The sequence below is a fragment of the Acomys minous genome (assembly GCF_964271855.1).
Source record: "Acomys minous genome assembly, chromosome: 2".
NCBI lineage: Eukaryota > Metazoa > Chordata > Mammalia > Rodentia > Muridae > Acomys > Acomys minous.
The window spans coordinates 127727611-127753411 of record NC_140484.1 but is presented as its reverse complement, the minus strand read 5'-3'; the positions used below and the strand labels follow the sequence as shown (position 1 = coordinate 127753411).

At 37.8% G+C, this 25801-nt stretch overlaps 1 long non-coding RNA gene across 1 annotated transcript in view; it reads right to left on the bottom strand.

The window, feature by feature from the left end:
* LOC311592802 overlaps window positions 1-25801 on the bottom strand; it is a 1166031-nt gene that overhangs the window by 706609 nt on the left and 433621 nt on the right. Inside the window, exon 2 of the long non-coding RNA XR_014777524.1 lies at window positions 5851-5875. This is a non-coding gene — a long non-coding RNA (uncharacterized lncRNA). The remainder of the gene's footprint in view (window positions 1-5850; window positions 5876-25801) is intronic.

The following is a 25801-nucleotide window of genomic DNA, read 5'->3' as shown; positions in this document are numbered from 1 at the left end:
TAAGGGTCCATAAGCCCCATCTTAAATAATCAAAGAAGTGATTGATGAGATGCCAAACTAGAAGTTTTCAAAAGAAGTAAAATTGTTTGACTTGAAACTTGGATCAGTACTAGAGGATACCAAGACTTAGTAGATACATCGCGAGATCCTGGACAGGACATGATTTTGTATATAAACAGGTGAGTTGGTTCTAAAACACCTGTGTTAGTTCCTTGCACCAGACAAAAGCTACTTAAGCAACAAAGGTTTATCTTGACTCATAGTTTGAGGCTATAACAGTCTATAATGGAAGACATGGCAGAGGGCTGTCACATTTCCTTTTTATACAGTCTGGGGCCCTAGCTCATGAGATGGTGCTGTCAAAATCATGATGGGTCTTTATAGGCTTAGATGTTTAAAACTTACTTTATTAAAGGTTCTTAAAAACTTCTCCCTCCCTTCTAACACACTGACCAGAGGTAGGAAAGGAGGTTAATAAGAAAAGGGGGTCATCATATTTGACCACATCCTCTGGATGGGGAGGCCTGGTGGCACTCAGAGGAAGGATAGAAGGCTACCAAGAAGAGACTTGATACCCTATGAGCATATACAGGGGGAGGAGGTCCCCCTCAGTCACAGTCATAGGGGAGGGGAGTAAGGGGAAAATGGGAGGGAGGGAGGAATGGGAAGATACAAGGGATGGGATAACAATTGAGATGTAATATGAATAAATTAATAAAATATATTTTTAAAAAAGAAAAGGGGTCGTAGACTTATTTAGAAGTAATTCCTTGGGAGCAATTCTGCTTTGCGGTCAGGATATTAGCAGTGCAGTCAAGGCAAATACCAAACAGCAACACAAATCAGTAGCAGCTGCATAAGCCAGAAGAAACCGCATGGCCCCGCTGAGTCGACAGGACTCACAGCAAGTCAGTGAAAGTGGCCAGAATCAGTAGGAATACCAGAAATTCTCTGGAGCATTTCTCTCTATGAAGTGAAGACCAATGAAGACCAGGGAAGACCAGCAAAGCACTGCACAGCATAGCAATGCCAAAGCATTGTCTCACTATCTGGGGGGTTCTATTTATATTCTTTCTAAACGTCATGTACCCTCTCACTTGTCACCCTCTCGTTTTCAGCAAAACATTATATGTAGTCTCACAAGACAGCTTCCAGAAAAACATCACATGACACAACCAAGTTTTTTTAAAGAAACCAGAAACTTTCACTTCAGATCTTTCTACTACATTTCATCCTCTCTGGGAACATGCAAATATAATCCTCATTAAAGCAATCAAACTGATAATTAACATTAACAATCAACGTACCCATTTCAAACTCTACTGAGAGTGGTAAACTCTAAGGAATCAACGGGCCATAATAAAAGAGAGAAAATACATCTCTAGAGAACAAATTCCATCTCTGATATTGTTATGGGAGCAAAACTAAGGGTTAATCTGCCATTCCACGGTGAACACTCTGGCTTTATTGCTGAGGGATATTTTGAGTAAAGACAAAACTGTATCAATGAGGCATTCCATCAACTTACTGGGGGACTCTGTTTTTTAAATGAATGCCTGTAAATAGCTTACAGTTTTATTTCCAATTGCCACTAGCTTGTGGGACTACTCTTTGTACACAAATACAATCATATCTACCATGATGCTCTAGGATTTAGAAGCAGCAATGTGTGTTTGAAGAAGATGTTTTATACTTTTAGTCTCTTTTGGGGACACTTATACAATGTATGTATAGAGAATAGAAAATTAGGCTGCAACATGAAATATTCACCCAAGGCCTAAGTAGTATTAGTAATTATTTATTACACTAAAAGGAGTTAAAAACATAAAAAAATTCTTCACTGTAGCAGAGACTGCTCATTGATGAAACAGACGCCAGGGGCTAAGAAGACACTGGTTTGTAGATTTATACTTAGCATATTTTTTGCCCCACTATGAGTATTTAACCATGGTATTAAATGACTGTATAAGAATCTTTAGAGATGCTCAGTTTATAGCTAGATAGATTTTATAGGAGAGTTATTGGTGGCAGACCTTCCCTCATTAACAGGAGCTTGTAAACCTACAAACGGGAATTGCAAGATTCTGATTACTGGTCAGATGTATTGTATCTGTGTTATAGCCCAGGCTCTGAGGAGATACAAGACATCCTTTATCACCTAAAGGATTATTAATAGATATCTGTAAATATTATAGAACTGCTATCTAACTGGAGGCTTTCTGGTAAAGAACAAAGGCATATTGTTCCCTCTTATAACAGTTAACCTTGATCAGAGTAGAGTTTGATGTTTACTACTTGTATTGTCCTTGGTTAGTGCCATAGTTTGAACAGACCTCCCTGGCCCCCATCCACCCATCATGATGTTCTTCTTGTGGCAGGACATTCTCCACAGCTGTGGGGAGTGGGGACTAACTCTGGCATGAACTCTGGTGCCCCATATCTGACTATTTCCCTTTGGTGGGGAGGCCTGGTGGCACTCAAAGAAAGAATAAGCAGGCTTCCAAGATGAGATTTGATAGCCTGTGTCTTTATAGTGGAGGAGGAGCCCCCCCCCTCAGTCATAGACATAGGGGAAGGGAATAGGGTCAAAACGGGAGGGAGGGAGGAACAGGAGGATACAAGTGATGGGATAACAATTGAGATGTAATCTGAATAAATTAATAAAAAATCATAAAAAGAAGTTAAACTAAAGCAACAGTTCTCAACCTGCATATCATATATTTACATGATGATTCATAACACTAGCAAAATTATAATTATTAAACAACAATGAAATGATTTTATGGTTTAGGTTTAACGCATAATGAGGGATGTTAACCTGCACACGCATTAACATACATGCATTAAAGGGTGTCAGTTTTAGGAAGGTTAAGAACCACTGGTCGAAATGAATCTGTCAGTCACAAACAGAAAATATCCTCCAGGAAAAGATATCTATATTGGAGACTTCAAAATAATATAAAGCATCGGTAGCCCAAGAGAACAAACAAAAACCTTAGGGGAAATGGGGTGTCTTTCTCTTAAGGGTTCTTCTGGCTGATTGGGGGAAATAATACCTTTGTAAGGGCCCAAATAAAATTGGGGAAGATGGTTAAACAAGCCAGCAATAGCATCTGTGGTCCAGTTTCCAAATGTTGATAAATTCCAGGCTTAATAGGAGTGCTGTGTGGGACAGTCTGAAATGCTGGACCAATTGGCATTGGAAGCTTTCTTTGAAGCTGTCCTATTCTGATGAGTAACAGCAACTAAAGCACAAGGGGCTAGAATATCAAGGATGGAGGATGTCAGCTACCAGGATGCTGTGAGGAACGAATCCTGTCAGGTTTGATCCAGTGCCAGTCAGTGTCTAGCTCTTTTGTTCTGAAAACATATAATTTCTCACAAGCATTATACAGTCCTAAAATTATAAATGTACGAGATGTGCAGGATGAGATAGTTTAGTCTTACAATTAAGCTTAGTTGTTTAGGGGTTAAGATGTTTTTATGTCTAGATAGAGGTTTTTAAGTTGATAGAGATGAGATATGTTAGATATTGATTTTCATTCAGATTTTAGACTCAATAAGATAGGGAAGATGTTTTCTTCAAGTTGCCAAATACAAATAGCCAAATCACCATGAATGTATGCTCATATAATTCCTGATTGTTTCATGATTTTTCTTGCTGTATGAAGCTTATTTTATTTATGTGTAATAATACAAATGTATATGTAAAAAAGAAATACAATAAAAATAATGTAAAAAATAATATAAAGCCTGCCAAACATGTAGGTTAGTGCAATGGTCTCTTGGACCACTGCCTATTCTTTGAGAGAGTTTAACTTTACTCAATAATAAACCTTACCAGTCTTCTACTCTATGGTTGATACGTCTCATCTGAGGACCAGTATGCTGAAGGAGGCCATCGGTCTCAGTGACACTTAGACACTATATTTTACTGTATTATTATATTATATTATAATTTCATGTTTATTGGTCTGAGATGTTTATTGTCAATGAGATACCTGTTTTTCTCACCTCCACTTCTTATTTAATTTAATGTGATTTTCTCCCCATTTGGAAGTAATCTATGTTAATGGTCTCTGTGCATTACTTGCTTGGACATAGCTGTAAGACATACACAAAACACAGACATATCATGTTGTAATACAATGAGGGAGGAATAGATAAGTGTCTATTCTGTTTTGCATTAGGTCATGTGTTCCTGAAAACAATTCTTACATTGTAAGCCTTGATTTTTGTCTTACAAATTAAAACTCTTGGCCCATTAAAGTCATCTAAGTAGTAGTTTGACACATGACAATTTCTCTTGGGTCCCTGAATCCAAAGCCTATGTTTTATGTTAGTACCTTCTACAGTGAGCAATACAACTTAATTAGAATGTGTGATTAAGTTAGAAAATAAGCATGAAGTATGCCAATTATGTCCAATCTTCATGAAACATTTTTTAAAGGAAAGTGAAAGTAGTCAGAAAAATTTAAAGTAGAAATCAATAAAATTCACATGGAAAAAGAAACATTCTTTTAGTTTAATTATAATTATGTTAAAATTATCATGTGGAAAGAAACACATCTAACAAAGAGAAGAATAAAAAGAATAACAATTATATCTACTTAAGGTTTAAATGGTGTGCAATATCATTAATAATATAATTTCTTACTAAATCTTAATATCTATATTTCTATATTATCTTTAAGCTTGAACATTTGTGCAAAAGTTAATGGACTCCGAAAACCCTAGATTTTATTTAAAAAGTATCTTTCTGTTGTTGCTTCTACATAGAATCACAGAAACCATGGTCAAGCTAAGATAGTACTTCCCTAGCACTGTTTTAGTTGTTTGTCTGGTTACTGTGACAAAATACGTAATGAATGTAACTTAGGGACTGATGGGTTTAGATGGATCACACTCAGTCTTACAGTCTGTCGTGGCAGGAGATCATGGTGGCAGAAGCTTGAGACAGTTGACCCAGCATCAGCTGTAGTCAAGAATCAGACAAGTTGGGTGTGGTGGCACATACCTTTAATTCCATCACTCTGGAGGCAGAGTCAGGCAGATCTTTGTGAGTTCAAGGCCTGCCTGGTTTACAAAGGGAGTCCAGGACAGTCAGGACTACACGGAGAAACACTGTCTCGTAAAACAGGGTTGTGCTCAATTCATTTTCTCTCTTTTTGAATTAGAACCTGTCTTTGTTACTCTTCTATTGATGTGACAAAACACCACAGACAAAGAAGCTCTTAGGAAAAAGCATTTATACCATGGATTGTTCAGGGCTTTATGGGGTTAATCCATGACCATCACGGTGGGGGAGTGTGATAGCCATCAGGAAGGCATGGCACTGGAGCAGTAGCTGAGAGCTCACATCTAATCCATGAGTTACAGACACAAAGAGAAAGACTGAGGATACCATGGGCTTTTGAAAATTCATTTCCCACCCCCTTCCTAGTGGCGCATTTCTTTCAACCAGACCACATAACCTAAACCTTCCTAAACAGTTCCATTAACTGAGCACAAAACACTCAAAACATTAGATACTGTGGTTGGCATTCTCATACGGACCACCGCAAGACCCTAGTCCCAGGAATGGTGCAACTCACAGTTAAGGTGAGCCTTCCTATCCAATTAAAGTGACTTAGATTATCTCTCACATAGATGCCTGGAGGCTGTTCTCCTAGGAGATTCTAGATAGCATCAGCTTGATAATCAACATTAAGTACAACACATAGTAAAGAAATTTCTTTTTGTATAATAATTAAATGACCCTCACTAAAATTGTTTGTCATGCTGTTTGTTACCTATCATTTAAAATTCAGCCATGATTATGGTCAAGAACTAAATTTTTGTAAAGTCAACATGGGCACCAGTGTCCAATTTTAACCTTTCTACCTGTAATAACCATTGTTATAATCTAATCACAGATCTGGGCCTATGAATTTCAGAAATGTATTATTCACAGCCCATTTAATGTGACCTTTGATCTGACTGAATAAGCTATGCAAAATATTGAACAAGAAATATTATCCCGAAGCAAAGAGACCAAAGTTTCCTGAGACCATATGTCTTTTCTGTTGATTAAATGGTTTGTTTCCATATGGCACTGCTAATCACTTAACCACAACACAAACATCTCCATTGAATGTCTACAACATACTGAGTATTGGAAAAACAATAAAGTCACAGCGTTTATCTTGCCTGCCTTCACTGAGTATACATTTGCAGTAGAGAAATCACTTTTTTTTTTTTTTTTTTTTTTTTTTTTGCCAATTGTGTTTGTTATCCAAGGTCTCTGGGCTATTCATTATCTAGGTCTTAGCCCTCTCATACACTGTCAGGGATGGGCTTCCTCTTGTGACATGAGTGTCAAGCTGGACCAGTCATGGGTTGGCCACTCCCACAATTCCTGAGGCATCTTTACCTCAGCACATCTTTTAGGCAGGACAAAGTATAGAGCGAAGGCTTTGTGGGTGGGTTCTTGGTGTCCCAATCAATCCATTGGAAGTTTTGTTTGTTTTCTGGAGATGGCTGATTCAGCCTCAGTAACCCCCATTACTAAGAGTATTAGCTAAGATTACCCACATAAATTCCTGGGAGTTTTTATTGCACTAGTTCATCCCAGAAATGACACCCCCCCCAATTCCAATTTTCTCTCCTAGTACTCACTTCCTCCATCTTCCCTGCACCTGATTTCCCAGTTCCCATCCTCACCTCCCTGAGTCCATTTGAAAAATCTACTCTATTTTCCTCTTTTCAGGGAGAATCACATGAACACTCCTGAACACTCTTTGTTACTTAGTTTCTTTGGGTCTGTGGATTGGAGCATGATTATTCTTTACTTTACACCTAATATCAACTTATAACTGATTCCATACTATGTCTGTCCTTTTAGATCTGGGTTACTTCACTCAGGATGTTTTTTTTCTAGTTCCATCTATTTGCTTGTATATTTCCTGAGGTTATTGTTTTTAACATCTGAGTAATACTCCACAATGAAATGATTCCTTGTTATATTCTGCTATACTCATAGATTGGTGCCAACCCGACCCCCAATTGTCAACAAAGAGACTTCATTGAGCAGCTGATGGAAACAGATGCAGAGATCCAGGCCAAATATTATGCAGAGCTCTGGAACTCACACAGGAGAGGGATAAAAAGGATTGTAGGAGCCAGAAGGGTGAAGGGCACCCAGAAAATCAACCAATTTCAGCTCATAGGTGCTGCAGAGACTGAACTGACAATCAGGGAGTCTGCATGGGGTGGGCCTAGGTCCTCTGCATATACATTATAGTTGGGTAGCTTGGAATTCGTGTGGGACCCATAACAGTGGGGGCAGAGGCTATCCCTGACTCTTTTGCCTCCCTTTTCCTTCTACTGGGTTGCCTCATCCAATCTCATTATGAAGGGAGATACCTAGTCTGACTGCAGATTGTTATGATTGATATCCATGGGACGGTTGCCCCTTTCTAAAGTTAAACAAGGGATGCATGGGTGGGAGTTAGTGGAAGAGGATGGAGGGGAACAGGAAGTGGACACTATGGTCAGGAAGTAATGTATAAGAGAAGCAGAAATAAATATAAAAGAAATCTAATTTTCAAATACTAATTTTCTCATGATCTTTCTATCCTTCCCTTGTTTTAACCTCTATTCAAGTGTTTAACAAACTCCAAAATTATAAAGTCAGACCAGATAAGGCAAACTACTGTAGTTTTCCAAATCATTAACCTATCAAGAGGAAGGAGCAACTTGGTTCTATTTCAGTATTTAGCTTGTTGCCCTCTTAATTAGACACTTCTTACCCAAAGCCTTCCTAGCTAGTTTGTTGTTGCTTCATTGTTCTTTCTCTGTATACTTGGAATACTATTAAAACATAACCCATAGCATGCCATTCATTTGAACCACATCCATAATTTCTCTTCTCACATAGAGTCACATGCAAAGACATTGTTAGGCTTTACAAGGTTCTCTCAGCTTCCACATTTTCTTAATCTGTTTTCTCACTCTCTTTAGGTTACCAGGAGAAGGTTATCACAGCAAGCCACTTTCAGAAAACTTAAGGATGGAGGAGGGAATACCTTGGACTGGGGTCACCTCTTTGAGCAGGCATTCTCCTTTCATAGATGAAAAACAGCTTTAGACATAGAGGCACAAAAGAAAACAGAGACACTTTTTACTTCTGATTCTAATCTGTGACCATTGTCTCCAACAGCCAAGCCAAAGGAAACAACTTTTGGGCTTTGACAATTGACAAAACAATTTAATGCTTTGACTTAGAAATTAGGTGAAGTTTAGGCTGTTAGAGACTGCTCCCAGAACATGTTTGTTCTATAGCTTTGGTGAAAGGTATTCTTATTGGTTTTATGTAATAAAAGACAGCCATAGTTGCATATTTGTCATGAGATGTTTTCTTACAGTTGCCAAAGTAGTGGAAAAACCTCCTGGCTGACACTTATCTCTGTGTATGGCAGAGCAAGAGAAAGATGAACAAGGCAAATCCCCCACCTCTAATGAGCATGTCTTCATGTGACAAAGACAGAGCTTGTGGTGTCACTGACAGAAAGTGTGAAACATAAAATCTTAAAAATTAAAGACAAATTTAGAAAGTCTTAGACAAGTCATTTGACTTTATTTAGTTTCGTCACGTGCAAGGAAAGATTGGGAGAAATCGATGTTTTACATAAAGTTATCACTTTCATTTGTGGCACCTGCTAGTCAGTAAATGTTACCCATTTCCTGAAAAGTGTGACAAGGGTTTCATAGTGGTTAGATGACTTCAGATGTCTTTGTTCCCATCCTACATCCTAACTGGCTAGTTAATCCAGTGGCAAACTGTAAGATTGCACATAAGCAGAAACTAGAGTGTGTACTCTCATGTGGGAACCAGAAAGGAAGCTGATCGGCCCTGGATACACATGAATTCTAGATCAACTCCTGTGTTTCACTGAGAGAACTATATCCTTATTATGATAAAGACCTAGATTTCTTCCCAATTGTTTAATTTAGTTCCATCTTTGTCATTAAAACTGTTTCCTCTTTTTAATTTTATTTATTCACTTTCCATCCTGGTTGTAGCCCCATCTTTCCTCACTTCCCCATCCCCCCCTCTGTCCCTCTAAGTCCCTCCCCAGCCCCTAATCCTCAGCAAAGGGAAGCCCCCCTTCCAGTCCACCACACCTCATCAAGTTGCATCAGCACTGAGCTTGTGCTCTTCCCCTGTGGCCTGGCAAGGCAGCCCAGCCAGGGGAAAGTGATCAACTTTTAAAATCTAATTTTTGTTTTACACACAGGAAATCAAAGTGACAGTGCTATTTGCTCTGGCCACTCAAACCTCTGGTTAAAGTGACACTTTAGTAGGAAAGGGAAAGTACAAAAATTATTCGCATAGTTGCATAACATTGTTCATGGTCTTACCTAATACGCAGAAACACCCTAGCATATGTCATGGCTACAGGGAGGGGTTAAGTGCAAGGAGGTGAATGTATCGAAGCAAGTCACCGAAGTAGAGAGGGCAATGCCCAGGTGAGAAACCATATACTCTTTCTCCACAAAGAATTGCCAATTCTCAAGGCCAGCAGAGCTCAAGTTAGACATAGGCCAGCAAATTTAACCCCATTCATATTTTAGGAGTTTCACTTCAGGAAATATCTGTATATATAACTCAGTTCTCCAAATGAGTTCCAGCACAAAACAAAATTCAGGGAATATTATCCTGCCTGCTGGTGCTCAAGGCTTAGCCGTGTTGGAGCATAGGGCGCAGTTGCATGTTGGCACTGAGATAAGCCTCAGTCAGTTCCAGGATGGAGGAACTGATAGCATTCAGGTTATCAGTCTGTGCCAGGCTGAAGGGCCTCACATAAATACTTACTCAAAGTGTGTCAAATCCTGGGTTGAATGACTTAAAGGCCTTTTCTTCCTGCAGGGCCTCACAGAGGTTTTACCAGACTAAGGTTCACATCACACATCTTTTTGTACTTCTTATCTTAGGAAATACATGTGTGTTGCATTGAATATGCTTTGCAAATAGTTAACTAATAAAAATAGAATTTCTAGTAAAGATTTACTTATGCATTACTAGTTATTATATATAGTTTATGTTTCATATGTATATATATATAGCTAGAATTTTATATAGGTACATATAAAGTGTGTACATTATGATATATTTGCTTCACATGGTAATATAGAGATAAGAACAATAGAGATAAAATGATTTATTGAGTCCATTATGTACTTGCCTGATTGTATTAATTTAGTGAAAATTTAGGTCAAGAAGAAGAAAATATTAAGAAAGGATACAGTTGATAGCACGATGGACTCTGAAATTGGTTCTCTGCATTTAAAATAAACCTGTTGTGTTTGACCTCACCAAGTGTTTCAGCTTCAGTCTTTAATTCAGGAACTCGGTGAAAGGATGTTTTCAAGTCTTAAACAATGCTCTCCCCATCTTACACAGGAGGAAATGAGAACATGGCACTGGGTTATGAAGAGAAGAGCAGAAGAGAGCTAGGTCTTGTTGTTGCTGTTGTTGTTGTTGTTGTTGTTGTTGTTGTGTTTGTTTGGATGTTGTTGTTTGATTTGTTTTGTTTTGTTTTTTAAAAGCTTTGGACACTGAACCTCTGGAGTCTCAACTCATCCCTGTATGGATCTCTTGCAGGTAGATGCCAATTTGTACTCAAGCACCCGCTACAGCACAGGCGCTCTATGCCCCTATTAAAAAGTGAAGAAGAAAGTAAGGACTAAGCGTGAGGCTGGCCACATCCACACTCAGCAAATGTCTGCAACCTAAGTAATTGTCTTATAGCCTTACCTCTGGGTTAAGGTCGGATTGAGAAAATGGTGTTTAAGACAATGGTGACAGAAAACACTCATTAAGGGGTTCTGTATATCAAATACAAGTTTATCTGTTTCTTCTTTCTCTTCTCTTTCCTTTCTTTTTTTGTTTATTCTAAAGAGACATTTTTTTTCTGAAATAAATTCATTCTAATTTACTTTTCTCAGGGGATTTTATGTTGGGCAGAATGTGAGTACATGTCTTTCCAAACTTTACTCTACCCAACACATACATTTATGAAGATCATCACTTTAAATTCACAACAAACTTTTACATTGCTGGTTCATCTTAACCTTAAAGGTGCTTTAATCTTAAGATAGTAAATTGCAATATAAAGGAAAATGTACTACAGACATTACACACACACACACACACACACACACACACTCTAATATGAGGTATTGTACCCATATAACTCAATTATAATACAAGGTTTACATCCAATACTTTCAAAGTGCTATTACAGGTTGTTTAGGATAAATAACTTATACCAGTGCATTGTTAGTTGATCAAATCATGGTCATATCAATTACTAGTATATTTTTATCACAAGAATATACATCTTAGGTGTAACAGATAGATATGATTCTATAGAAAGATAAAGTAAAATAGTTAAATAAGGTCTTCAAAAAACCTCAGAGACATACAGAATATGGCATTTAAAATGTTCTTTATTATTTTAAAGATTCATTGACAATGAGACAGGTTAACTCCTGGCAACACCCAGCCTACGTCAAAGAGGATGATAAGGATCAAAGAACCTCCTTATGGAAATGGCTTCAAATGTGGCAACCAAGCTACTGGGCAAATTTTCCTTGTTTCTATCGGAGATAAAATTCTGCCTAAAAAAAGGGCAAGCTTTGATGCAGGCAGAGTGGATGGCCAAATTCTGCCAGGACAACGTAAGTAAGTCCTCAATAGTTTCTGCCTCACAAATATGTCTGTCAGATATATAGGGCTAGAAGGCTGAAGAGGATGCTCCAACATCATAGAGAGTTTTGGGTGACTGCTCAGGTAGCAAACTGTCTCTGTCATCTTCTCATTTGGGTAGCTGCTAGCCTGCTACCTTGTAATTAATTTTATTTCTTCTCAAGTCCCTGATAGGGTTTAAGACCAGATAGTTTAGCTTAGTTGTTTAGGCACTAAGTTGTTTTAAGTTTAAAATGATGAGATATGATAGATATTGATTTACATTAAAAATTTTTAGACCCAGTAAGATAGTAATGATATTTTTTCAAGGCTGCCAAATACATATAGCCAAAATACTAAGAATGTAACATTAATAAAATTCTTGATTGTTTCATGGTTTTTCTTGCTGTAGGTAGTTTAGTTTATATATGTGTAGCAATATAAATGTATATGTAAACATTATAAATATTTACTTAAAAAAAGAAAATGTAAATGTGTCTAACCTCTCTGCTGTCTTCTCCTGTTTTAAAGTCTGCTTTTGACCAGGTGTTATGTGAATATTTGCAACCTGAGCATGGAACTGAACTCAGTCCTGTACAGCCAGAGTAGTCTATGCCCTGAGCCACTGGGCCATCCCACAAGCCACAGGGGCATTTCCTTTTTATAAATATTTATTTATTTATTTATTAAGTATACAGTGCTTTGCCTGCACCCGATCTCATTTTAGGCGGTTATGAGCCACCATGTTGTTGCTGGGAACTCAGGTCCTTTGGAAGAACAGGTTGTGTTCTTAACCTCTGAGCCATCTCTCCAGCTCCAGGGACATTTCTTGAAAGAAGTTATTTCCAACTTTCCTGTTGGAAGAACAGTCACTCAACAAATATTTCTGTGTTATACATCCAAGATGATTAGGATAGAACAGTCAACAAATGATAAGGATTCATGCTTTGTTGAGATGATATTTCAATATGGAAATACAGGAGAGAAATAAACATAAACAATTTAGTAATTCAGTATATTAGTACAACACATTATTAATAAAAGAAAATGGAGAGCTGTGAGGCTATAGAATGGGTAAGTGGGTATTTTAGAGACTTAGTTGATCAGTGTTGTTTGCTAAAGTTAGATACTTGGAATAAAAGGATCACATACAGGGCTACATGGGAGAGCAGGCACATAACAGTCACTAAAGGCATGGAGCACTGAAGTCAAAAGAAAAATGTGTCAATCATGATCAACAAGGGAACATTTGATGTCCATCAGGACTATCTGGGGAGGGTTTAATGAAAGGTTTGTGGGCACAGATCTAAAAGAAAGGTGTAAATGAAATCACAGGATTGTGACCACAGCCCAAAACCAGTGTTGCCCTTGACTACCCTGTTAAATACAAGGGTAAGGAGCAGTTTCCAGAACTCTGAGATGAAAGGCTGTGATGAGAGGACTAGTAATAGATGATACAATTATAGAGTCACCCGGTCTTCAACAACCCCACAGGCAGCGGACAGAGGAATTACTATCAGAAACTTATTCTCTACTCCCCTTTAATGTCATGGCTGTTACTGCTCAGTAATGGGATCCATCTGGAAGCCAGAGCCCCCTGAGAACTGTGGAGCACATGGCATCTAGGAAATAGATGGAGAGTAGACTTTGAAGGAACGGATTGAAGAAAAGAGTCATGAAGTGAAACATGGAAGAGTTGAGGGTTGATAACATGGGGCTTATATGTGTTTGCTTAATTCAATGAATGAAAAAGGATTAACAGTCTGGGTTGGTTACTTTTCTCACTGTTGTGACAAAACACATCACATAAACAACTTGAGGGAAGAGGGTTTATTTTGCCTTGTGATTTAAGAAGAGCAAAGGTTCATCACAGTAGGAAGGTGGGGTGGTAGGAATGTTGGGTAGCTGGTCACACTATGTCCACAGGCAGGAATCAGAAAGAGAAAAATGCTGGGGCTCACCTTGCCTTCATTTTTCTTCCTTAAAAATACTATTGATATTCACTGGTGATGAAGATTATTGAGGTGGGACTCAGTAGGAAATAACAAAGATTTGCCAACACTGTGAATTAGTAAGTGCTTGGTGAACAGCAGCAATGTTACAATTCTACTTAAATCACTGATGTGAAATATTGGATACATACTGCTTATAATTGCACTTAATTGCTAATATTACTATTTTGAGGGGTTTGATTCTTCTGCATCTGTTCTGCCTTTTTCTTAGAAGGACCATCTTACATTTCATCATAAGTTTTGAATTTAGGTAAGATGATGACACTTTACAACAGTGATGTGCTCTGAATAATCTATCCCACACACTAGGAGTAAATGAACAGTATCTGATAGAGGAAATAAGGATAATCGGATACCAAATTCATGGGTTTTATGGCTTCCTAACCTGTGTCTCATTGGCAACTGACAAGATCCATATTTACTTGAAAAATCAGATTGTTTCAGGCTATCATTGTGGAATCAGAGCCATAATATAGCTAGAAACAAATGGACATTGACAGGACACAGATGAATCTCTTTTTTACTGACCCAGACTATGACAACAAATAAATGTAAGACAATGAAATTGCCAAAGCCAAATGTCAGAGTAGATCAGAGTGTAAGGTTCTTTCATTCCATTTGAAATCCGTGGGAATAGGATGCACATTTACTATATGGTCAGATTTCCCAGTCTGAACTCATTGGCGTAGCTTCTCTACCGTACACCTTTCCACATTCTAGAAAAGATCTAACACCCTCTAAACTCATCATTCTGTGTCCTTTGTCAAGGCGAGTGATGAGTTTACATAAATGATTGAAGGTGAAACTCAGCATGCCATTATTTCACATCTGCCAGACAACCATAGTACTGAGAAAAGCCCGTGTTTCTGGTCCCCAATCTGAGCCTGGATCTTTTATCCTTATGACACAGCCCATCAGGTGTGTGATTGGGTGAAAATTCACAGAACGTGTTTATGCATGTTTTGATCCAGAAGAAGTCAAGGGATTGTTCAGAATTATGGATGAAATTTTTTTTCCAAGTGACTACTGCATCAAGGATTTATGGTAAACTCTTGAATTAAAAGACAAAAAATCAGTATCATTTATTGAGAAATTAGGTGACATCAAAATACAACTTGGATATATTGAATAAGAGATTAATTATAAGAAAAAAGGACAGGACACTCTTATTAAGCATAGGTGGAAATTGGAAAGATAATGCCAGCATCAGTCGGGCCCCCATGATTTGACTTGTGGGTAGTGCCAATGGATGCATATGTACCACATTGTGAACAGATGTTTTCCTGCGGATTTTTAGAATAGGATTTTGAAGGGCTCTGGACCAGAGTGAAAGGACTGATGTAGTGTGAAATTAGAGTTGTAAGTGATTAACAAAATGGAAAGTTTCTGCCCTGTAACTGTTAAATGACCTTGCTAGAGTCTATATTCCATGGTGATATGCAAATATTAACAGCTTACAAGTAGTTAAGCATATCAGATAGACTTTCCATATAAGCCATACAAATTCGATTTCACGCAGCACATACAATGTGGCCTAGCATCACTAATGTTGCTATTTACCATCCAACTGTAGAGTTTTTTTTTTCTTTTGCGAATCCATTTTTTGTTGTCTGACTCCTAATGAAAGAATTTTGAAACCCTGTCCCCTGACACTTGACATACAGCCCAGTAACATTGGTCCAGAGGGCAACAATGATTCTACAGAGAATGAAATTTAGTACCAGAAAACTCAAAGTGTGAAGCAGTTTTAAGGCCATCCAACTCTGTCATTCATTGGCCATTTAAGTATATTCTCAAGAAATACTGTTTAGCTAAATTGTGTCAGGGGATTGGGCGATAACATACTGAGAACATACCTTAGACTAACCACTATGCTTGAACAGAGTGGGAGAGAAAATACGAATAAACACCTTCATGAGACTTATGTGGAAGAAAATAGAGCCAATGTTCCTGTGATCTAGAAATGCTTCTTGGAGTGGTAACATTATGATATGATATGGATCCTTTAAGAATTTAACCCAGTGAGAGTTCTTTGGGCGATTTACAAGAAATTATGAAATTTCTGTTCCTCTTTGGGTTCATGTTTTCCAAGTGATCCCCCACACCACATGTACTATTGTGATGTTGCTAAATGCCATTAGTTTCTTATCAGAGTCAAGGCAATGCTGACAACATACCATGTCATCTATAGACTTGTGAATGTGCAAAATAAATGTTCTTCAGGTAATTAGTTTTACTCCTTCTCAAGTCTCTGATGGGGTTGAAGACCAAATAGTTTAGTTTCACAATTAAGCTTAGTCATTTAGAGGTTAAGATGTTTTTATGTCTAGATAGATGTTTTAAGTTGATAGAGATGAGATATGATAGATATTGAGTTACATTCAGAATTTTAGACTCACTGAGACAGGAAAATATTTTCTTCAAGGTTCCAAATACAAACAGCCAAAACACTATGAATGAAACATGAATATAATTCCTGCTTGTTCTGTGGTTCTTCTGGCTGTATGTAGTTTACTTTATATATGTGTAATAATATAAATGTATACGTAAAATAATAACTAGAGAACTGTAAATAAAAAGAAAACACATACACACAGTCCCATTATCAATGTGCACATGTGACATATATCGAAATGATAATACTTTGGATCCTTTGAGTTAAAAAATCTATTATTATTTTGCAAAAAAAAAAATAAAGTTAGCCTGACTCAGACAGTTTATTATAGCAATGAAAATGGATAAATGCAAACATGCATGACAATAAAAATGTAATAAACTCAGAGAATCAAAACACGAAAAAGGTAGACTGAGATATTTTCAAAACTGAATCTCTAAATGTGTTTGCAATCCCACCCCTGAAAATGTTACATACACCAGAAGAGAGTACAGCACAACTAATGCTATCTACGTATGTAGGTTAACCTTGTTCTGTGACTGCACACTACAGACTATGAAAGTGAGCGGAGAAAGAAACCAGAAAAGCATGGTCCTTCATTTATCAAGTTACACCTGTGTAACAATCACTGCGGACATTTTAGCCCTTGAACATGAAAATGTTTTATTACCATTATATCCTTTATACTAGATCAGGGTAAATGTTCTAGTCTATTCTATTCCATTCTATAAGTAATACATATTATGTACATTATAGATGGTTGAATAAATAAATACACAACCCAATGAAACAGCAATAAATACACTCATTGCTTTAATGAGTCTAGAAAGCTAAATATTTTACTGATAAGAAAGTTGAATTTTAAAAAGCTACTTGATTGGGACTATGGAGGAATGACAGATGGGATGAACACTAAGCCCAGGCCTTGCCCACTGACTCCATCAGGCGTAATACACAAGGGAAGAGCATAGGGAGACCTTACCCAACCTCCTATCTAATCAGTTTCATCTGCTTTTCCTCTTGAAATTTCTTTCTGCCTCCATGTAATTAAATTTGCCTTGAGTTATCATTTTCTCCATTCTGTGGTTCTTTTTATCATTTTATCCTGATGCATACAATGCTCTTTACCCCCTTTTTTGCTTCATTTATAATGTGTGAGGGGATGGTGGGTGAGGGTGCATACACCTCAGCAAAAGTTCATTCCTGTGACCACACCCCAAGCTTTGTATAACCCCGTCAAAGATTCTTATGTTACTCACCAATGTGCCACCAAGACACTGGGTGGTTAGAAGATGGTGTTTGTGTTATGGAACATTCCTACAGGGTCCCAACACAGCAAAATGAGTGCTATAGAATGTTTCATGCTAATAATATCTAATATCTAATGAATGGATGGTAGATTCTATGATATTTGAGTAAAGAAACATGTGGTGTTACTGAGGATCAGTTCACAGGAGTGGGATCAGGATCATGGATGACTAACGTATTAGTGGATAAAAGTATATCAGGTCTCTGCCAGTTAACAAAATTAGGAGAAGCACAATGCAGGGGAGACTAGCCCAAAGGAAAGATGCAGTGCTTCTGTGTTGCCAAAATGCATTATAACACAGTCAAAGTCCAGCTGCAAATTTGAAGGTGTTGGGGGCAATGAATGGATAATTTGTTTGTTTGTTTGTTTTGGTTTTTCGAGACAGGGTTTCTCTGTGTAGCCTTGGCTGTCCTGGACTAACTTTGTAGAGCAGGCTGGCCTTGAACTCATAGCGATCCACCTGCCTCTGCCTCCCGAGTGCCGGCATTGAAGGCGTGCGCCACCACCGCCTGGCAAATATTTTGTATGTGGCAAGTTACAAGTCAATTGATCTGACTCTGGAGGAAAAAAAGGGAGTGAGCCTTTGGGCCTGAGAAGACTGTGACATAAAATGTCTTTCCCCATATGTTTTCTTAAAGACGTTTTACTACAAGTTGAATAGCTTAAAAGTGTACTTGGGGGCTGCTCCATTCTTACTGGAGTGAATTATTTTTTCACAAATTTTTGTAGACAGAAAACATCTTTTGCTTTCTGGAACTTTCCTAAGTATTGATTTTGACTGAAATTTATTAAAATGAAAGAAAGAAAAAGAAAGAAAGGAAAGGAAGGAAGGCAGGCAGGAACAGCAAAGAACAAGGTCCCAACACATTTTGTTTTAGTTGATAACTATACGGGCTTGCAAAAATAGACATTGCCTCCAATTGTACATTGTACAGCGAATGAGGAAAGCATGAGAATGAGAATCTCCATCCTTCTGCACTGTATCACCTGTTTGCATGGCCATGTTGAGTGTGACCAAAACTCTTAGGTCATTATGAATATCATTTTTTTCTCCATCCATCTTAGCATGCAACCGTGCTTTGTGTTTAGACGGTGTTGCTGTCGTATCTGTCAAGTTCAAAGTGATAGTAATAATTATGTAATAGAATGGAGTTTGAAATAAAATAAAGCACAACCCATTTTTTTTTAATTTAGCTCAAGGACTAGTAGGTAGAGTAAGATCTGAGATTCTGGTGTTGGCTCTGCCACTTCCCAGCTGTGTCGTCTTGAATGGGACAGTAGTTCCCTGTGACTCAATGTCATGTTCATAAAGTTGAAATGGAAACAGTGCTTCTCCCATAAGGATTTAGTGAGACACTAATGCCTATAATGGCTTAGGATAAGGCTAGTACCTATTGAGATCAATGTAAACACTATGCATTTGTGTTCACATGGACCACTCTTCTCCACTTTATTGTGCACCTCCTCCTAGAAACTAGGTTTCATGATAGAAAGAATGTACTCATATATTTATTTCATTCAATCACTTATTTGTTTATAAATTTCCTTTTGTATGGCTATTCCATGGCTCTAATGGACTTTACAGTTTTAAAAACAACCCATACCTTTTTGTGTTGGTAAAATAACAATGACTTTACATACACAGAATTTTCATAAGTACTAAAAAGATTTAAAAAATTTAAAAATTTAAAAAGATAAGTACAAAGTCTTTAAATGGTCAGAGACAACCAAGCCAGCACATTTTTGTACCTAAGATGTACCTGTTTAGGTAGAAGAAATTTAAATCAGTAAAATATTTTGATAAATATGCTCCTTTTATACTTCAGTCCACACTGAAATTTGATCCTGTATAGCATGAGCGAGTGTCAGCATGAGTGGGATTGTCAGTAAATTTCTTTGTGCTGTGATAAAATAACCAGGGCAAGAGCAACTTTAAAAAGTTAATAGTTCAGTGATTCATCACATTATGGTGGCACACACTTGAAGCAGCTCCTTATAATGTATCCACAAGAATATATGTATGCTTGTGCTCAGCTTGCTTTCTCCTCTTTGTGCAATGCATAATCTCAGCCCAGGATATGGCATCACCCACGGTAGGCAAGGCTTCCTACTACAGTTAACCTAATGGATATAATCCTCCACTAATATGTTCAGAGGCCTAATCAAATTGACAGTTGCTGTTAACTATTACAAGCAAGCAAGCAAAGGCACTAAAATTCGTAGGATGTTGACTTTGGATTCTGGCTCTGCAGCAATTATATGAATATATATCATAAGTTTTCTGAGCCCTTTTCTCCTTTAGTTATAATTAAAATAAGGTCCTGATATTAACAAAATACAACTTAAATGATATTGTTCCTCGTGATAACTTACACACCCAAATATACACTGTCCACATATATCCATACATGTAAATATTATAAACATTGACATTAATATACATATCACAATAATAGATTTATTATCATTATTTCAGCTTTGCAAGGTTTTTTTTTTATCACATTCAAATATTAAGCAGTTTGCCAAATCCCACAACTAAGTGGCAGATAGAGGACTAACCCTGAATGTTCTAGCATGAAGGAGCACTCTTATTGCATCAGATTGCCTCTGGCTGAGGATCCGAATGGAAGACATGATACAGGAATGCATAACATACTTAATTTAAGGCACTGCACTGGGCAAATTCTCAACATCAGAACAGTATGGAAATTTGGATACTGTCAGGAGTAAAAAAATAAAAACTATTATTTAAATGTGTTTACCTTGTGTGGAACTCTATAAATTTCTTTGTAATATTGACTCACCTCAGCTCATATGCCATCTTACAAAGGGAGCACTTATGTGATTTTTCTTTTTCTCATTTATTTATCTATTCACTTCACAGCCTGAGCGCAGACCCTTCCCTCCCTTTCTCCTCTCATCCTTTCCTCTCTTTCCCCCCCTTGAACTGGGCACGTGAACCATCAAACTGGCTCATGAATAAAAGTGATTCTGCCAAGCCTGATGACATGAATTCAGTATCTGTGACCCTCATGGTAGAAGAAACAAATTGCTCTAAAACTGCCCTCTAAATTCTATGTCATATGCTCTCACATACTCAGTAAATAAGTTCAAAATTCAAAATACAGAAACGTGGGGGGGGGGCACTCATGAGTTCACTGAAGCTCTGGTTTCCTGCATAGTGTCTGTATAAGACTGAGCCTATAAACAGTCACAAGTGCGACAGAAGCCCATGGGACCAAGCCTCACTCAGAGAATTGTGGCTGTCAAGGGCTGCTAGACAGGATCATTATGTTCAATGATGTCATCACTGGAGACTTGCTAATACTATAGATAGGTTCACAACTGTGCCCACAAGGCCAAGTTTAAACCCAGTGTGCCATAAAGCAAGGCCAAGGGGAAACAAAACAAAAAGAATGAAAGTAGAGGCTGAAGAGATGGCTCAGTGGTTAAGAGCACTGCCTGCTCTTCCAAAGGACCCAGGTTCGATTCCCAACACCCACATGGCAGCTCACAACTGTCTGTAACTTCAAGATCTGACACCCTCACACCAATGTACACAAATTAAAATTAAATAAACTATAAAAAAAAAAGAATGAAAGTGGATTGAGTACTTGTTGAATGGTGCTGACACTGATGATGTGAGGGTAAGAGAGTCACTGTGGCTAGAAGTTACTATGTACATGTATGAAATTGCAAAATAATACATTGATAAAAATAATGGAATTACAAATATTAAGCAAAATCAAAGAGAAAAATGGGGCCAGGAAGTCTTCTCAAGACTTAAATTCTAAAATTTGATGGCTTACTAGTGCTAAGTAACTACCTGTGTTTTAAAAAGCCAGCTAATTTTTGAAGAATTTTTCTGCCCCTGCCTGCTTCCTACTACTGCCTTATTTTGTAGTGATGGATACCATATGAATACTGTTCTAAATTATTTGTCATCTTGCTTTGTACTTTTCTATCATAGCAAAGTAATTTTTGTTGCAGTTTTTTTAAAAATAAAAGTTAGTTAAAAAGTAAGAAGCCTTAGCTATTTTCTTCTAGATTTATGTCAGGGCCATAACTGATGTAAGTGTTGACTTTAAAGATGAAACAACAGGCAAGTTTTTGAGTCCTTGAGCTACGTACAGAGTAGCTCTTCACTGCTTAGCTGGCATGATACTCTGAGTAAGAATTTCTTTAATTTCAAGGAGTCTTGCCTTTTACACATTAGATTTATTAGCCTTCTCTGCATGCATGTTGGGTTGGGAAGAAGAGTTTTGGATTATAACATGCTATTGTTTACAAGATGGTGTGCTAACCTGATACCAATGGGAGTGGAACAAAGGTCCTGTTCCTTAGATTGCCATAAGTGGTTTACTCAACACTGAAAGGCAATAAGTAACCCCTGAATTGGCTCCTTAGATCTCCGTTTATATAAAGATCAGTGGTTTCAACTTTCCAACAAAGATCAATGCTAACTTATACCTAATTTTTTTTTTGGTTGTGTGACTGGGACACCCAGTTGAATTCCTGATATTCACAAAGAAAACAGAAAACCAAAATGCTGTTCCTTCTTCAGAAGACTAGCCACAAATACTGTTTTTTTTTTTTTTTCTAATTTATGAGTAGTTTTCTTGGACATTTTTGAGCAAGTCTACATCTGGCAAAAGCAGATGGCAAAAAAATCCCTAAGCTAAAAATAGACTAAGTATATATTTAGTCCCATAAAGTAAGTTCATACTGCTATTCAGGGTGTAGGGTAGGGAATTCCTAAACTTGTGGGGATTTTTTATCTACTTAAAGCAAAGGAAACATTTTTAGTTAATTTCTCTATGGAGTTATTATAAAGCACACTGAATACGTGATTGTGATTTATAAATAGTATAAACAGTTTTGGGGCCTGAAAGTCCTAAATAAAGTCACTGTTGATCTATGTCTTCAAAGAACCCACTTTTCATTTCGACCACAGTGTCTTTTTTTCTTGCTTCTCCTTTTTTTTTCCTCCTTTATTAATTTATTCTTGTTACATCTCAATGGTTATCCCATCCCTTGTATCCTCCCATTCTTCCCTCCCTCCCAATTTCCCCTTATTCCCCTCCCCTATGACTGTTCCTGAGGGGGATTACCTCCCCCTCTATATGATCATAGGGTATCAAGTCTCTTCTTGGTAATCTGCTGTCCTTCCTCTGATTGCCACCAGGTCTCCCCGTCCAGGGGACATGGTCAAAGGTGAGGCACCAGAGTATGTGAGAAAGTAATATCCCACTCTCCACTCTACTGTGGAGAGTGTTCTGTCCATTGGCTAGATCTGGGTAGGGGCTTAAGGTTTACCGCCTGTATTGTCCTTGGCTGGTGCCTTAGTTTGAGCGGGACCCCTGTGCCCAAATCTGCCTATCATAATGTTCTACTTGTAGGCTTCTAGGACCCTCTGGGTCCTTCTACTTTGCCTTTCTCCCATGATTCTCTCATCTAGAGTCCCACTAGAATGTCCTCTCCTCTGTCGCAGTTTCCTGGTAAATGAAGGCTTTCGTGGGACATGCCCGTTGGGCTAATATGCAGATATAAGTGAGTATATACCATTTGAGTCTTTCTGTAAAAAAATGCAACTGGACCCATATTTGTCACCTTGTACAAAACTCAAATCCAAGTGGATTAAAGACCTCAATATAAAACCAGAGACACTAAATCACTTAGAAGAAAAAATGGGAAAGAGCCTGGAACATATTGGCACAGGAGACAACTTCCTGAACAGAACACCAACAGCCCAGGCATTAATGTCAACAATTAATAAATGGGACCTCATGAGGCTGAGAAGCTTCTGTAAGGCAGGTGACACGGTAAAGAGAACAAAGCGACAGCCTACAGACTGGGAAAAGATCTTCACCAACCTCACATCTGACAAAGGTCTAATATCCAAAATATATAAAGAACTCAAGAAATTAAATACCACCAAACCAAATAACCCAATCGAGAAATGGGGCTTGGAACTAAACAGAGAATTCTCAACAGAGGAATATCAAATGGCTAAGAAACACTTAAAGAAATGCTCAACCTCCTTAATCATCAGGGAAATGCAAATCAAAACAATGCTGAGATTCCATCTTACACCCATCAGGATGGCTAAGATCAAAAATTCAAGCGACACCACATGCTGGCGAGGATGTGGGGAGAGAGGAACACTCCTTCATTGCTGGTGGGATTGCAAACTAGTACAACCACTTTGGAAATCTATCTTGCTTCTTCTTTATATGGTGGGAAGGGCTATGGTTTTCTGTTCATTTGCTTTTGTTATTGCTGTTTGTTTTAAATAGAGGTTTAGATAGAGGTACTTATTCCATTCATGTATTCATAAAGTCATCACTTCAACAAAGACCACATTTTCATATTATCTTCTTAGAGGTAAAGTTTTAAAGATTGAACTATTCTGTTTTTGCAGAGACACAAATATTCAGATCATTTCAAGTATCTACCTTTCCCCATGAAATTAGAATATGAATTAATATCTTCTTCTATTGTCATCATGGTACTGACTACAGAACAATTTAGGATTCCTTAGCATTACTGATAGGATTACTCTATGCTTGTCATGCAGTATTTCAGTGGTACTTGATATTGGGATTCTTCCTAGATTTGTAAATTTTTAAATAACTAAGCCCAAGTGCCGCAGCCTTGGTTTCATAAGACAAAAAATAAAATATACACCTCAAGAAAAATTTTACTTCCATATGACCTAATGAAAGGGAAAATTCCCAGATGGAGTGTCAGGCTCATGATATTTGGATAAAATGTAGATTAATTAATTGAATGTATAAATTTGAATCAGGAAATAGTTATGAAGTTTATGTATATAGCAAGGTTTGAAAATAATCACATCAAGGGAAATTACACTTACTCCAAATTAAGTGGAAGTACGTGGAAAATAAAATGATTTTTCTCATGGTTCCTTTAAGTTACTTGTCACATTGCTTTACAAAGATGTGTCTTCCATGGGTATCTACTGTGCCAGTGAGGTCTTGGTTGGAAAAACATAGCAGATCCAAGTTATGTGACTCAGGGAAAATTTACACACAGAGTACTCATCTACAGACAGAACAGTGTATCAAGAGGACGGAATCTGAAGAATTTACACCATTTAACGACAGACAGGCAGACAAACAGCAACTGGACGCTGGAAAGGTTTAAAGGTTCATAGACAGCTTCGTGATGCTCAGTCAGGAAAAGAGGAAGTTAACATTCTCATTTCCGACTTCTGTTACCTCTTGCTGATGTCATCCATCAGCTGAGCAGAAACAAGCAGGAAATAATAAAGGTAAATTATATATGCCAGTTTCTTTGGGACCATGTCAAAGTGGAAAAAGGAAACCTTGGGTCTGGAGAGGCACATGAAAGTTTACATGAACAGATGGGAAGGAGCAGAAAAGAAAGCAAGTAACATGATACACTGGAATATATGTGAACATCAGTGATTGTAAAATGTTTTAAGGATACAGATGAAGACAATTTAAGCATATGTTGCACAAGACTATTTTCTGCATTTAGCTTATTGTTTCATGTTCTTGAGGCCCTCTATGCTATTTCATTTAAAAAATTTTAACAGCACCCCCCATACCTTAAAATGAATATTCTGTATATGGAACTTATATATAAGCTATTTTACTGAGATTCAGAGATGAACCAGTCTTCCTAACTTAAATGATCCTCCTGTGTATAACCCCAGAAGCATGTGATGGAAGTTAATATCCAATATGACAGTCATAAGTATTGAAGCACTTGGGTAGTTACTTTCATGTGTGTTTGAAGCTCACACATATGATCAAGGCTCTTTTTTTTTATTTACTTTATTAATTTATTTTTGTTACATCTCAATGGTTATCCCATCCCTTGTATCCTCCCATTCTTCCCTCCCTCCCATTTCCCCCTTATTCCCCTTCCCTATGACCGTTCCTGAGGGGGATTACCTCCCCCTGTATATGCTCATAGGGTATCAAGTCTCTTCTTGGTAACCTGCTTTCCGGATCTTAAGAAGTCTCAAAGAAGCACCTGGAGCCTCTTACTTCGATTAATCAGATAGAGCCAGTACTTGTTGAACATAAAGCATGTTCACCTTATTTGGACTTTCCAGCCTCAGAAGTTGAGTGATGTACCCCAGCTGCTTATAAATGATCCAGTCTAAGCTATTTTGATGTAGTGACCAACAGGGATAAAGACATCTTGCTGTTTTTTATTGTTTGTGGTACTGGGGATTGAAGGCAAAATGGACAGCTCATTCTTTATGGTTGTGGAGAGAGTGGGGACTGCCTCTGACATGAACTCCGGTGCCCCCAATTTGATCACTTCCCCTTGGTGGGAAGGCCTGGTGGGTACACAGA